At 43.7% G+C, this 14,363-nt stretch overlaps 1 protein-coding gene across 2 annotated transcripts in view; it reads right to left on the reverse strand.

Annotated features, from left to right (window-relative positions):
• The window catches only part of clocka (clock circadian regulator a), a 70,951-nt gene that overhangs the window by 29,161 nt on the left and 27,427 nt on the right, over positions 1-14,363 (reverse strand). The window lies entirely within an intron of this gene.

Here is a 14,363-nt window from a genome sequence, read left to right on the forward strand (position 1 = left end):
GAGTGTCTAGGTGAATGAGGGGAGTGCTGGGGCCAAGTGCCTGATAGAAGGGGGGCAGGCCAGTGTCACAGGCCATTGCCTTTCAGCTATGCCCATTTTGCTGCTCTCTGCATGTGACAGATACATTTGACCTGCACAGGCAGCATGACACACAGACTCTCACACACAAACACATCACATAACACACAGAGAATAAGGTCTCTGTCCATAACATAAGGTTACAGGTTTAATGAACTCTCAACGTGACCATGTATGTAAGCAGCAGCACGTTTCTATCCACTTATGTAGCCTTGCAACACGGGCACAGCCAATTTTTTGCAGTTGTCTTTCAACTTCTGGCGCATTGACACAGCTGGTGATGTCGTTAAATATAAATTACATTTGTCAAAACTATAAAATAACTTGTGACTATAAAATAACTTGCACAGAATTTGAAAGATACTCCAGTGCCAAAATATATAGATTTCTTTTTTAGCATACTTTTTCACGTAGTATAAGCTAGGGATGGGCACGGTTAATCGAATATCCGAACAGACGTTAGTATTCCATCACTTGTTGTGTATGTTAATTTGAGAGAAAAAAATCTTGGCCTTATTTTAACAATGAAAAATCTGTCTAAATTAAATGATCCCTGTGACATTGCTGCATACAAGGACATACCATGACATTTGAAATGATTAACTTAATAAAACAAACTTTTGAATGTAGTTTTTATGACGGTGTGTTGTTTAGCCCACCAGGCAACTCTGATAACATTATGCTATTTTCCCCTCTTTAATTAGCGATTACAGGCACACACCTAATGGAGGTTCCACAAGACCTGACACAGATCAATGCAAAATACTCAGCAGAAAACATTCTTCAAACAGAATCCGTTCAAATCAAATTTATTTGTCACGTACACAGTTTACAGCAGGTATAAACGGTGCAGAGAAATGCTTACAGTTCTATCATGGCAAACATCAGACTTCTCTTTCACTGTTGCCGTTAGCCAAAAACTACCGGAGAATAGCAGCCTGTCTGCTGTTGTGGTACCTCTGCCCTCAGTAATTGTGTATTCTGATTGGTCAAGAGCAATTTATTAGATTTTGTTTTGTGTTTTTGGACTATCTGGTTATCCGAACTAATTTCAAGATATTATTCAAATAGTGAAATAATTTCAAATGCCCATCCCTAGTGTAAGCACTTGGAAGCCGACGTTATCATAATTAGCATTCCCATAGGAGTTGACAGGTTTTAATGTTTTCATTAATTTTCCTCAACTAATAATTAATATTTTAGATTCTGTGCACGTTATTTAATAGTTTTGAAAAATGTTATTAATATTTAACGATGGTTTTGCTTGTGGCTTGGTTCAAGTGGGCAGGGCTACATAAGGTGAACACGGGTCCCAGCATGTGAGTGGTGTCTCCTCTCATCTCACCTACAGCTTTTTGAGGGGTAATCAGACCAAAGCAGAGAGCAACATTTCATTCATACACTGTTGTTTAAAAAGCTGATAATCACTAAAACTGTGTCAATACCAAAAAAGGGTCAGAGTAGACAGTTGGATCGATTCCGTGGAAAAGTCAACCTGAGTATACACAAATAAGGTTAGTCATTTCCAAATGAAACCACATTGACACTTATCCTTAAAGGGGCAGTGCCGTTAAAAACGTGATTTCCTGTGTTTTACACATATTTCCACACTAGGAGGTTGGAATAATACTGTAAAATTGCAAAAATTATGATAATGCACTTTTATTGTAAGAGCTGTTTGAAAAGACCGCCTGAAATTTCAGCTTGTTTGGCTGGGTGGGTTTTTTGGACCGCCTGGTGACATCTGGCGGTATAAGTTAATAGACCAATAACAAAGAGTTTGCCCTCATCTCTGCCAATAATAGTTAGTTTTCAGGTTATAGGTCCCTCCCATAAGGCCCCTCAGACCACTACCAGACAGTCTTAGCAAAATTCTTGCTTGAGAAATTGCATTTTTGGGGGGGGGGGGGTGGGGGGCATTGTAATTGAAGACAATCACAGTAAGGTACTTCATTGTTGCCCAATTTAAAAAATATATATATATTAAGATCAAAACTGCTGCATCGGACCTTTAAGGTCAGTATGTTGGAGTTCAGACTTTACTTGAAAAGTTTAAGTAGGAACTTGCATGAATTTTGACCATTACAGAGTAGGATGCCAAGTCTCAAAAAAGGCTTTTCAGTCAATCATATTTCATGGGGAGGCCCTGCTCTCTCCTTTCCCAGATGTTTAGTTCATTTCATTCCGATCTCCTCTGCATTATTGTAGCCATCTGCTACAGCCTGTCAACTATGCCTCTGCCTATCCCTGTTCTCTCCTCTCCACACAGGCTACACAAACGCCTCACACCGCGTGGCTGCTGCCTCTCTAACCTGGTGGTCCCTGCACGCACCACACACCTGGAGTTCCAGGTCTCAGGCAGCCTCTGGAACTGCCGTTCTGCTGCCAACAAGGCTGACTTCATCCCAGCCTATGCTACCCTCCAGTCCCTCGACTTCCTGGCGCTGACGGAAACATGGATTACCACTGAAAACACTGCTACTCCTACTGCTCTCTCCTCGTCTGACCATGTGTTCTCGCATACCCCGAGAGAATCTGGTCAGAGGGGTGGTGGCACAGGAATCCTCATCTCTCCCAAGTGGTCATTCTCAATTTTTCCCCTAACCCATCTGTCTATCTCCTCATTTGAATTCCACGCTGTCACAGTCACTAGCCCATTTAAGCTTAATATCCTTGTCATCTATCGCCCTCCAGGTTCCCTTGGAGAGTTCATCAATGAGCTTGACGCCTTGATAAGTTCCTTTCCTGAGGATGGCTCACCCTTCACAGTTTTGGGGGATTTCAACCTCCCTACGTCTACATTTGACTCATTTCTCTCTGCCTCCTTCTTTCCACTCCTCTCCTCTTTTGAACTGACCCTCTCACCGTCCCCCCCTACTCACAAGGCAGGCAATACGCTTGACTTCATCTTTACTAGATGTTGCTCTTCTACTAATCTCACTGCAAGTCCCCTCCATGTCTCCGACCACTACTTTGTATCCTTTTCTCTCTCGCTCTCCTCCAACACTACTCACTCTGCCCCTACACAGATGGTAACGCGCCGCCGCAACCTTCGCTCTCTCTCTCCCACTACTCTCTCCTCTTCCATCCTATCATCTCTTCCCTCTGCTCAATCCTTCTCCCTCCAATCTCCTTATTCTGCCTCCTCAACCCTCCTCTCCTCCCTTTCTGCATCCTTTGACTCCCTGTGTCCCCTATCCTCCCGGCCGGCTCGGTCCTCCCCTCCAGCTCCGTGGCTTGATGACTCATTGCGAGCTCACAGAACAGAGCTCCGGGCAGCTGAGCGGAAATGGAAGAAAACTAAACTCCCTGCCGACCTGGCATCTTTTCACTCCCTCCTCTCTACATTTTCTTCATCTGTTTCTGCTGCTAAGGCCACTTTCTACCACTCTAAATTCCAAGCATCTGCCTCTAACCCTAGGAAGCTCTTTGCCACATTCTCCTCACTGCTGAATCCTCCCCCCCACCCCCCCCCCCTCCTCCCTCTCTGTGGATGACTTCGTCAACCACTTTGAAAAGAAGGTTGACGACATCCGATCCTCGTTTGTTATGTCTAATGACACTGCTGGTCCTGCTCACACTGCCCTACCCTATGCTTTGACTTCTTTCTCCCCTCTCTCTCCAGATAAAATCTTGCGACTAGTGACTGCAGGCCGCCCAACAACCTGCCCGCTTGACCCCATCCCCTCCTCTCTTCTCCAGACCATCTCCGGTGACCTTCTCCCCTACCTCACCTCGCTGATCAACTCATCCTTGACCGCTGGCTATGTCCCTTCCGTCTTCAAGAGAGCGAGAGTTGCTCCCCTTCTCAAAAAACCAACACTCGATCCCACTGATGTCAACAACTACAGACCAGTATCCCTTCTTTCTTTTCTTTCCAAAACTATTGAGCGTGCCGTCTTTAGCCAACTCTCTTGCTATCTCTCTCAGAATTACCTTCTTGATCCAAACCAGTCAGGTTTCAGGACTGGTCATTCAACTGAGACTGCTCTTCTCTGTGTCACGGAGGCTCTCCGCACTGCTAAAGCTAACTCTCTCTCCTCTGCTCTTGTCCTTCTAGACCTTTCTGCTGCCTTTGATACTGTGAACCATCAGATCCTCCTCTCCACCCTCTCCGAGCTGGGCATCTCCGGCGCGGCTCACTCCTGGATTGCGTCCTACCTGACCGGTCGCTCCTACCAAGTGGCGTGGCGAGAAGCTGTCTCCGCACCACGTGCTCTCACCACTGGTGTCCCCCAGGGCACAGTTCTAGGCCCTCTCCTTTTCTCCCTATACACCAAGTCACTTGGCTCTGTCATATCCTCACATGGCCTCTCCTATCATTGCTACGCTGACGATACACAACTAATCTTCTCCTTTCCCCCTTCTGATAACCAGGTGGCGAATCGCATCTCTGCATGTCTGGCAGACATATCAGTATGGATGACGGATCACCACCTCAAGCTGAACCCTGGCAAGACGGAGCTGCTCTTCCTCCCGGGGAAGGACTGCCCGTTCCATGATCTCGCCATCACGGTTGACAACTCCGTTGTGTCCTCCTCCCAGAGTGCGAAGAGCCTTGGCGTGACCCTGGACAACACCCTGTCGTTCTCCGCTAACATCAAGGCGGTGACCCGATCCTGCAGGTTCATGCTCTACAACATTCGGAGAGTACGACCCTGCCTTACACAGGAAGCGGCACAGGTCCTAATCCAGGCACTTGTCATCTCCCTTCTGGATTACTGCAACTCGCTGTTGGCTGGGCTCCCTGCCTGTGCCATTAAACCCCTACAACTCATCCAGAATGCCGCAGCCCGTCTGGTGTTCAACCTTCCCAAGTTCTCTCACGTCACCCCCCTCCTCCGCACACTCCACTGGCTTCCAGTTAAAGCTTGCATCCGTTACAAGACCATGGTGCTTGCCTATGGAGCAGTGAGGGGAACGGCACCTCCGTACCTTCAGGCTCTGATCAGTCCCTACACCCAAACGAGGGCATTGCGTTCATCCACCTCTGGCCTGCTGGCTCCCCTTCCTCTGCGGAAGCATAGTTCCCGCTCAGCCCAGTCAAAACTGTTCGCTGCTCTGGCACCGCTCCCTCACGACGCCAGGACAGCGGAGTCACTCACCACCTTCCGGAGACATTTGAAACCCCACCTCTTTAAGGAATACCTGGGATAGGATAAAGTAATCCTTCTACCCCCCCCCCCCCCCAAAAAAAAAAAATTGTAAAGTGGTTATCCCACTGGCTATAGGGTGAATGCACCAATTTGTAAGTCGCTCTGGATAAGAGCGTCTGCTAAATGACGTAAATGTAAATGTAAATGTAAAGGGCTCACAGAGCTTGTTTTTCCATTCAAAGCTGTCCCCCAGTGTTAGTTATGAAGATGAGATGTTAATGAAGCAATACAGACCAAATTAAAGTGTCTTCAGTTTTGTTTGCATGTTCTACAGTCTTGTAAAAATAGGGGGCAACTGGGACAGGCAATGTAACATCCATAATGTTTAGGAATTTTTTTTGTAAAACATGCACCTTACATTGGATCATCTTGAAACTTTCTCTGTAAAGCTAACTATCATCAAGGTTTCATATGGTCTAATTGGTTCCTCTCTTTTCATTGTCAGTATCTTTTTTTAGCGTTTTGCTTTCTGTAACATCTATAACGGTTGTGGATGTGATGGATGGGTGAAGCTTGTGCATTCACCACATTTTGTGTGCTTGTTCTGATATGTATTTGTCAGACATTTACTGAAGTAATTGTAGATATCTTGAAAATGATGTTGTTGCTAAGATTAACTTGGAAAATCAGGCAGGTCACCTGTGATACAAGTCAGTATTAGACGTCCATCCATGTCTGAGGACGTCGGTAGATAAAGGGGAAACCGGCCACTAGGGGCAACATTGAGCGCTGTTACCTTCAAGTAAGCATGTTCAAATCTAGCGATAGAAAGTTGCTTTTGATATATTTTTTTAAGCCTATCCCAAACCTTAACCATTCGGAGTTAATGCCTAACCTTAAGAATTCGGAGTCAATGCCTAAACTTAACATTAATCCTTAAGTCTATTGACGCACCCGTGTGTCAATCTAAGTAACATAATAAAATCCCCATCAAAATCTGTCAATTTAAGCTAGAGATATCTGTTTTGCATGGGCTGCGTCTCAATCCACTGCATCCGCCTATGTTGGCCTTCCGCATCTGTGGTGGAAGGTGGCCGAGCTACAGCGGTGTTTGTCAGACCATGAGACATCCCGAAAATCGGTCTTCTCATGAAAACATATGTAGCGTCCGAACGATTTGGCCTACAAATAATATGACCACTCTATGGAAAGACGAGACTCTCGTGAAGGTAAGCCATACAAATGAATGGAAGTATGGAGGTAAATTTGTGCCAACAAAAATAAGGGGTTAAATATGTGTCCAAAAAACTAAAATATGTATTCTAACCTTATTCCTTAGGATTCCTTTTTTGACTGTCTTTGTTTTGCCATTTATGAATGTGTTATTCAATGTGTTTCTATGGGCTATAGTAATAAAGCCCAAATTCTATATTTTATCAAATCATTTTTGTTTTTGATACCTAAAGGGGTACTATAATTCAAAATCAAAAAGCTAAAACGATCCATGGTATGACCATCTTAAAACAATTCCATATGTTAGCTTAGTAGTAGTTGGCAGTATAGACAGGCACATGTATTTTGTTTCATTTGCATATTTTGTTACATTATATGTGTCTATATTCGACAGGTAAAGGTTACTTTTGATATAGGCCTATATAAAGATTTTAAAAATACCTATTAGGGTGTGGTGCCTGGCCTTGTATACTATTCAGGCTACCTGTAATGATGCAATCCTAAGGAACTAGGGCTGGGTGATATGGCCAAAATATAAAATCACAATATTTTTCACGACAGTATTTTATGATTGTTTTATAATAAAAAGTTATAAATATGCTTTGAGTAGTTCATGACCCTAGGGTGGCAAAACATAAATAATTGATATCAATGGGGCTTTCTCCATTCTGATTGTTTTATACTGTTCAATTCAACTTCAACCCCCCCAAAATAATCTGCATTTTCATCTATTTTTGCATTTATTTGTTATCATTTCCACACTATGCCATGTAGGGCTGCATGATATTGTCAAAAAATCTAGGCCAAATTAATTAGTGAACTGTTAGAATCATGGAAATATACTTAATGTTAAATTCTAAAGTTGGAATATAGTGGACAGCACTTTTAAATTGAAGCCTTAGCGGGAAAGAAACTCCATCTGCAGCTCATTGCTATGAGCAGGAGGTGAAAGACTTTGGAGAAACCCCAATCTGATGATGAATCTGTTCAATTTATTGAAAGGAGTGGAGTGATGGATGTCTAGAAAGTTCACATACAGTATGTAGCTAAATTGAAGGATTAAATTGAAACTTTAGCTGGAGTTAACTCCAGCACGGTTGCTGAGATGAAGGATTAAATTGAAGCCTTAGCGGAAAGGCAACTCCATCTGTAGCTCATTTATGAGCTGAATGGCACGGTTGCTAGGGTGAAAACTGTGGTTGTAGCCTTAGCTGGAGGAATTGTTGCATTTCCATTGTCATTTTCATTGCACTTGCATTCAGTAGCATCTATGAATCACATTATTATTATGTATAGTATTGACGTCAAAACAGGAAAACCAAGGACACGGGTGGTTCCTAATGTTGTGAGATTCTTGCTAGTGTTTACAAACCAACTGGTTCTGAGAGATTAGGATCAGGATCTGCAATTGTAACAGTAAGCAACTGTAACAAAATGGATGACTGCAGTGTAGCCATTATTATGATGTTGCATGTATTGCTAAGACATAAGAATATGAAAGTGTGTTCTTATTTTAAATGTACAGTGGGGAAAAAAACGTATTTAGTCAGCCACCAATTGTGCAAGTTCTCCCACTTAAAAAGATGAGAGAGGCCTGTAATTTTCATCATAGGTACACGTCAACTATGACAGACAAAATGAGAAAATCACATTGTAGGATTTTTAATGAATTTATTTGCAAATTATGGTGGAAAATAAGTATTTGGTCAATAACAAAAGTTTCTCAATACTTTGTTATATACCCTTTGTTGACAATGACACAGGTCAAACGTTTTCTGTAAGTCTTCACAAGGTTTTCACACACTTTTGCTGGTATTTTGGCCCATTCCTCCATGCAGATCTCCTCTAGAGCAGTGATGTTTTGGGGCTGTCGCTGGGCAACACGGACTTTCAACTCCCTCCAAAGATTTTCTATGGGGTTGAGATCTGGAGACTGGCTAGGACACTCCAGGACCTTGAAATGTTTCTTACGAAGCCACTCCTTCGTTGCCCGGGCGGTGTGTTTGGGATCATTGTCATGCTGAAAGACCCAGCCACGTTTCATCTTCAATGCCCTTACTGATGGAAGGAGGTTTTCACTCAAAATCTCACGATACATGGCCCCATTCATTCTTTCCTTTACACGGATCAGTCGTCCTGGTCCCTTTGCAGAAAAACAGCCCCAAAGCATGATGTTTCCACCCCCATGCTTCACAGTAGGTATGGTGTTCTTTGGATGCAACTCAGCATTCTTTGTCCTCCAAACACGACGAGTTGAGTTTTTACCAAAAAGTTATATTTTGGTTTCATCTGACCATATGACATTCTCCCAATCCTCTTCTGGATCATCCAAATGCACTCTAGCATACTTCAGACGGGCCTGGACATGTACTGGCTTAAGCAGGGGGACACGTCTGGCACTGCAGGATTTGAGTCCCTGGCGGCGTAGTGTGTTACTGATGGTAGGCTTTGTTACTTTGGTCCCAGCTCTCTGCAGGTCATTCACTAGGTCCCCCCGTGTGGTTCTGGGATTTTTGCTCACCGTTCTTGTGATCATTTTGACCCCACGGGGTGAGATCTTGCGTGGAGCCCCAGATCGAGGGAGATTATCAGTGGTCTTGTATGTCTTCCATTTCCTAATAATTGCTCCCACAGTTGATTTCTTCAGAAATCTTGCTTGTTTGTAGGTGACCAAATACTTATTTTCCACCATAATTTGCAAATAAATTCATTAAAAATCCTAGAATGTGATTTTCTGGATTTATTTTTCTCAATTTGTCTGTCATAGTTGACGTGTACCTATGATGAAAATTACAGGCCTCTCTCATCTTTTTAAGTGGGAGAACTTGCACAATTGGTGGCTGACTAAATACTTTTTTCCCCCACTGTAGTTCTATTAATGCTAGAATTTGTCTTATTTTTATGTAGATCTGTACCTGTCTATGTTATGTACTATGTCATATTATGTAGTTCTGTCCTTCAGCTGTAATTGTCTATTAATGTTTTATACAACGGGTGGGTCTAATCCTAAATGCTGATTGGTTAAAACCGAATTCCAGCCGGTGTCTATTCCACAAGTTAGGCAATTTATAAACATCTCACATTGCTTTTAGACTAACATTTAGTTTTCAACAGCGGAGATTTGTATAAACCTTGCTGTCTGTCTCTCCGACATTTGCAACATTGTTTCAATTTTCAAATTCGATCTCCAGCTGTCCCATAGTAATGAACGTGTCGGCAGTCGGGACGAGACAGACAGGCAGGCAGGCAGCATTTCTCAGCCAGTCGAAATCATGAATCAGCTGGCATAATTTTTATGGATATGCAGTGGGGAGAACAAGTATTTGATACACTGCCGATTTTGCAGGTTTTCCTACTTACAAAGCATGTAGAGGTCTGTAATTTTTATCATAGGTACACTTCAACTGTGAGAGACGGAATCTAAAACAAAAATCCAGAAAATCACATTGTATGATTTTTAAGTAATTAATTTGCATTTTATTGCATGACATAAGTATTTGATACAACAGAAAAGCAGAACTTAATATTTGGTACAGAAACCTTTGTTTGCAATTACAGAGATCATACGTTTCCTGTAGGTCTTGACCAGGTTTGCACACACTGCAGCAGGGATTTTGGCCCACTCCTCCATACAGACCCTTCAGGTTTCGGGGCTGTCGCTGGGCAATACGGACTTTCAGCTCCCTCCAAAGATTTTCTATTGGGTTCAGGTCTGGAGACTGGCTAGGCCACTCCAGGACCTTGAGATGCTTCTTACGGAGCCACTCCTTAGTTGCCCTGGCTGTGTGTTTGGGATCATTGTCATGCACGACCCATCTTCAATGCTCTTACTGAGGGAAGGAGGTTGTTGGCCAAGATCTTGCGATACATGGCCCCATCCATCCTCCCCTCAATACGGTGCAGTCATCCTGTCCCCTTTGCAGAAAAGCATCCCCAAAGAATGATGTTTCCACCTCCATGCTTCACGGTTGGGATGGTGTTCTTGGGGTTGTACTCATCCTTCTTCTTCTTCCAAACACGGCGAGTGGAGTTTAGACCAAAAAGCTCTATTTTTGTCTCATCAGACCACATAACCTTCTCCCATTCCTCATCTGGATCATCCAGATGGTCATTGGCAAACTTCAGACGGGCCTGGACATGCGCTGGCTTGAGCAGGGGGACCTTGCGTGCGCTGCATGATTTTAATCCATGACGGCATAGTGTGTTACTAATGGTTTTCTTTGAGACTGTGGTCCCAGCTCTCTTCACGTCATTGACCAGGTCCTGCCGTGTAGTTCTGGGCTGATCCCTCACCTTCCTCATGATCATTGATGCCCCACGAGGTGAGATCTTGCATGGAGCCCCAGACCGAGGGTGATTGACCGTCATCTTGAACTTCTTCCATTTTCTAATAATTGCGCCAACAGTTGTTGCCTTCCTACCAAGCTGCTTGCCTATTGTCCTGTAGCCCATCCCAGCCTTGTGCAGGTCTACAATTGTATCCCTGATGTCCTTACACAGCTCTCTGGTCTTGGCCATTGTTGAGAGGTTGGAGTCTGTTTGATTGAGTGTGTGGACAGGTGTCTTTTATACAGGTAACGAGTTCAAACAGGTGCAGTTAATACAGGTAATGAGTGGAGAACAGGAGGGCTTCTTAAAGAAAAACGAACAGGTCTGTGAGAGCCGGAATTCTTACTGGTTGGTAGGTGATCAAATACTTATGTCATGCAATAAAATGCAATTTAATTACTTAAAAATAATTTCTGGATTTTTGTTTTAGATTCCGTCTCTCACAGTTGAAGTGTACCTATGATACAAATTACAGACCTCTACATGCTTTGTAAGTAGGGAAACCTCGGCAGTGTATCAAATACTTGTTCTCCCCAATGTATATAAGAAAGAGAAAAATGAAAATAGAGTTAAGAAAATATTTACTAAATAAACTAGCTAGCCAGTGCTAGCTAACATATTCATGCTTTGACTATTTCAGACTGTAACATCCATAAGTCATTTTTCGTCTCTAAAGTAATCATGGAAATGACAACCTTTACAAAATTATAGTTTTTGTGTTCAGCCAAGCCTTTCCATCAAAATGGCTATCCATGTTATGACCTAAGACTTAAAGACTTTCGCTAATATGTTCAGTCTCCTCAAAAAGCTTGTCCATTTCATGTAACATCCATAACACTTCGCATTTGCTTTATTTCTCCAACATGCCAATATTTAGAAGTCCTCTTTTTGGGGTATAAACTCCCCCCTAGGGCTACTATACACACACAAAAGTTTCATTTATATTTTTTGTAAATTCTTTGAGACATTAAAGTTGTGATTTTGCGTGCAAGTCCATAACACTGGAATCGCCACGGAGAAAAACATGCAGACAGAGCATGACGTGAGAGCAGAGGAATGATAGGGAGTAGGATTAGGGTTAAAAAGCTACCGCAACATTTCTGTTTCCTCTAAAATAACAACAGTTGCCGTAGCAACACTAGCGGTAGCTAGAGCTAAAGGCTGTGCTTGTATAACTGTGAGGTCACTCAGTGCTTCACTGACCCGCTGACACAATTACCAATTTTCCTCCTCCTTCCCCTTTAACTTCATCACAGCTCCACAGGCAGCCAATAACAGAGCACTTTCAGTCACCATGAAACCCTGAGCAGCCAACCAGTGAGCAGAGAAAGTTACCATGAGCCCTGAACAGCCAATCAAGTCCCTAATCGGCATATCACAACATTCAAAAGCCAATTACACAGTCACCAAATGCATCCTGGCTTCTCTGGGGCAGTAGTGAGACAAAGGAAAGAGGAAGAGAAGAGAGAGGGAGACACAGAGGATAAAGGGAGCGACATGGAAAATGAGGGGGTGGAAGGGGAAGAGAAATGTTTTTAAAGCAGCCACTCATTAATCACTGAAGCCACAAATGTCCTGTTTCTCCCTCATATACACAGTAACCGATTAATACACTTCCCACACAGGAGCCCCCTCATCATTTCTTAGTAGCCTAAAATACAGAGCCTATAGGGTAGTGTGGTGCCAGGACAACAACCTCTCCCTCAACGTGAGCAAGACAAAGGAAATGATCGTGGACTACAGAAAAAGGAGGGCCGAACACACCCCCATTCACATCGAATGGGCTGTTGTGGAGTGGCTCGAGTGTTTCAAGTTCCTTGGTGTCCACATCACCAAAAACGATCATGGTCCAAACACACCAAGAAAGTCGTGGAGGGCACGACAACGCCTTTTCCCCCTCAGGAGACTGAAAAGATTTGGCATGGGTCCCCAGATCCTCAAAAAGTTATACAGCTGCACCATCGAGAGCATCCTGACCAGTTGCATCACCACCTGGTATGGCAACTGCTCGGCATCCAACCGTAAGGTGCTACAGAGGGTAGTGCATACAGCCCAGTACATCACTGGGGCCAAGCTTCCTGCCATCCAGGACCTATATAATAGGTGGTGTCAGAGGAAGGCCCAACATTGTTTCAAAGACTCCTGTCACCCTAGTCATAGACTGTTCTCTCTGCTACCGCACGCAAGCGGTACCGGAGCACCAAGTCTAGGTCCAAAGGGCTCCTTAACAGCTTCTACCCCCAAGCGATAAGCCTGCTGAACACTTAATCAAATGGCTCCCCCCCCCCTACCTACATGTACAAATTACCTCGACTAACCTGTACCCCCGCACATTGACTCGGTACCGGTACCCCCTGTATATAGCCTCATTATTGTTATTTTATTGTGTAACTTCTTTTATTTTTTTTACTTTAGTTTTTTTAGTACTCTATTTTCTTAAAACTGCAATGTTGGTTAAGGGCTTGTAAGTAAGAATTCAAAAAATCTCACTCACCAACACTTTTTCACCAATTCCCTCTCACAGGCATTGTGCTGATGCACTTTGTGTGTGTGTGTGTGTGTGTGTGTGTGTGTGTGTGTGTGTGTGCAGGCACTGACTCAGATGTAGGTCAGAGGAGCTCTGAGGATATGACTCACTCTAAAGTGGATCCTCGGCGCAGCTCGTCGTCACGCACACCGATGCATGCATCGAGACGCCAGCATATCGTCAGTGCCCATTGGCAACCCCATAGCAACCGCCCGCGCCATGCAGGGTAAAAATAGCTCAGCTGAATTCCTCTACAGCTGAGAATCGCTCCATCATGAGTGAGCACCCCCCTATTCTATTATAGAGCAGAGAGAGACTCCCTTTATCTCTGTTGGAGGCTGAGCTCCCCCCTATGATGGTCTACCTATCGCAGAGAGAGAGGACCTACCTCCGTCACTGGACGCTGCTCGCTAGTAGTCTTTACCAATCCATTACTGTTTGAGTGTTCTCTAATGCTATAAGAAGAGACTGCCCCATACGTGTGCTTTCTATGTTTTACCGTTCAAACTCTCCCTGTTCATTCGAGAGAGAGAGAGCGAAAGAGAGTAAGAGAGAGAGTAAAGGCATCAGCATGCTTCGGTTCAGCTGGCGCCTAGCCCAAGTCGGCTAGGCGAACCGAACGAGTGTGCTCGCATACTCCCTTAAAATACCTTTGCTTGAAAAAGCGGCAATAGTACTGTTTGTCCATCTTGAGACACTGTAGCCAGTATGCTCTTCCTCAAAATAGTCTGAATTAATTTAAGATAACTCAAGAAATCTGTCATTAATTTTGACATTTTTGCCAAGATCTTAGTCGCGAAATTTTACATATAACTAAGATGTTTGGTGCAGTATTTCTCAAGTAAAAAAATATGTGCATGAAAACGATTCATCGCTCATTGAATGACAACAAACACTTCATTGAAGAATCCCTACTGTTGACCAATCACTGACGAAGGGGCATAGACTTTGGCTACCAACTTCAGGTTGCCTAGAGACATTTATGCGTGTGCCGGAACAGCCGAAAAACCTTGCCGCAGACCAAAAGAGAGACTCAATATCTTGGTGTCATTATACTCCTAGTGTGCTCTAACATATGGACCTTCTGAAATACACATTTC

The sequence above is a fragment of the Coregonus lavaretus genome (assembly GCF_964263955.1).
Source record: "Coregonus lavaretus genome assembly, chromosome: 21".
In the NCBI taxonomy this organism is placed as follows: Eukaryota; Metazoa; Chordata; class Actinopteri; order Salmoniformes; family Salmonidae; genus Coregonus; species Coregonus lavaretus.